General features: G+C 48.0%; 1 pseudogene; it reads left to right on the top strand.

Moving 5' to 3' along the window:
* Window positions 1-980: 980 nt before the first annotated feature.
* Window positions 981-1,597, top strand: LOC103601639 (annotated as a pseudogene).
* Window positions 1,598-2,215: the final 618 nt, after the last annotated feature.

Here is a 2,215-nt window from a genome sequence, read left to right as displayed (position 1 = left end):
AACAGTATCTACCTGATAGGATAGTTATCAAGATTAAATTAGTGAATACATGAAAATGCTTAGAACAGTACTTGGCACATGCAAAAGGCTCAGTTAGAGATTTGTATTATGCCAAAAAGACAAGGGGTGATGACTTCATTAGAACTCACGAATCTGGAGCTTTGCCCTTTCTTACCACTTTCACAGCCGACTTTTTAAGATGGTTGGCAGGACACTTGAAAGATAGACATTTCCACTGAACTGTCTCAGACAACTCAACCTGTCCAAAACTCAGCCCGTCATCTTCCCCTCTCCTGTGTTCTTCGTATCCCAGATAAAGGTGCTAACATCTTCGCAGTGGCTTGGGTAATCCTTGTTTCCTCCCTCTTTCTCATGCCTCCATATTCAAATTTCCTCAATTCCTGCTATTTTACATTCTAAGCATATCTTGAATTCAACTTTCCTGCTTTTTTTTTTTTTTTTTTTTTTCCCCCTTTCTTACCACTTTCACAGCCGACTTTTTAAGATGGTTGGCAGGACACTTGAAAGATAGACATTTCCACTGAACTGTCTCAGACAACTCAACCTGTCCAAAACTCAGCCCGTCATCTTCCCCTCTCCTGTGTTCTTCGTATCCCAGATAAAGGTGCTAACATCTTCGCAGTGGCTTGGGTAATCCTTGTTTCCTCCCTCTTTCTCATGCCTCCATATTCAAATTTCCTCAATTCCTGCTATTTTACATTCTAAGCATATCTTGAATTCAACTTTCCTGCTTTTTTTTTTTTTTTTTTTTGCCCACTACTTAGCGTTCCTTGCCTCATCTTGACAATATTTTAACAGTCTCTCGAACGGCCTACCCTCAAATCCATCCTCAATAAATGATCCTCTAATTTCAATCAGCGCGGTCTGCAGTGGAGGTTAATACACTGGCTGTTGCCAGCCCTTGGTACCCTGAGGACTCTTCAGGAATACCAGAGGTGGGTCCAGATCGAAGCTACTCAATGTCGGATGTTGCGGTAGCCACAACGTCCTGCCAACCTGCCCCTGAAGGTTATTCCCCAACACTCCAGTGGCAACAACAAGTAGCACAGTGTTCAACTATTCGGCAGTGCGAACAAACGGAAGTCACTGGAGATTCCCAACAGCTGGAGAGCAACGTGACTATGCCAAAGTCTGAAGATGAGGACGACTGGGAAAAAATTGGGGGAAAGGTTACCTGCTGAAGGGGATGCCGGAGCAGCTACAGGTCAAAGTCCTGGAATCGATGATGTACAGATTGGTTTCCCCCCTTAGTATTGTTAGCAGAATGGATCAGGCAACAGTAACTAGTGTCTTGGGATATCTGAGTAATTGGTTTGGAGAAAGATACTTCGCTCCACAGTTGGGAAGACGGCTTTATGCTTTGCTGGCTTGTGTTGAAAACCTTTATTACCTGAGGCTCATTCACTGATTCGGCAGCTTGCAAGAAGTGAGGCTGTTAGTGGATAGCAAAGATAATGAGAGAATTCCTGCTTTGAATTTATTAATCTGTTTGGTCAGCAGGTGTTTTGACCCACGTGATTTAGCTGATGAGCCGCCTTGCTGGACTGACCTCTCAAGGACAGAAGGTATCCGGTGAAGGCGGCCTGTCTGTCCGCGCAGACCGCACCACAGCTTCAGCACTGAAGGGCCCTCGTCCTCCCCTGTGCAGCTCGAGTGGACTTTCAGAACAGAGATTGCATCGATCTGCATGTCTGTTACATCTACGGGAAATCCCACTTGGTTTTTGATGAAAAGTTTGAACAGTTTTCTATAATCTCAAGCATTTAAAACAGATTGAGTGCCATTTATTGGCGAAGCAGCCTGCAAAGCAACCGAATGTTTTACGGGGGCCCTCGCTGCAATATCGTTGTTTATTTACATATATACGTATGACATTTTTATTAAAAACGTATTTGGGTTACGAAAAAAATCCAACCAGAATCACCACGGAGGTGACCCGTCCCGGACGCCAGGCCCCGCGGCCCTGCCCACCCGGCCCGTCGGGGTGGCGCCCGGGGGCGTGCGTCTCACGGCCGGGAAGGGACCATGGGACGCGCTGTGCGTCCCGGCACTTCTCTCCACGAGTGCGTTTGAACGAAGCCGCGCGGTCCCGCCGGCCGAGGAGGGCTCCGGACGCGAGCAGCGAGCAGGAGGCGCCCGGACCGCGCCCCCGCCCTCCCCAGCCCTCGCTCCTCCGTCAGGCCGCGCCCTCACG

Source organism: Galeopterus variegatus, unplaced genomic scaffold, assembly GCF_000696425.1.
Source record: "Galeopterus variegatus unplaced genomic scaffold, G_variegatus-3.0.2 Scaffold108, whole genome shotgun sequence".
NCBI lineage: Eukaryota > Metazoa > Chordata > Mammalia > Dermoptera > Cynocephalidae > Galeopterus > Galeopterus variegatus.
This window is presented reverse-complemented; position numbering and strand designations above follow the sequence as displayed.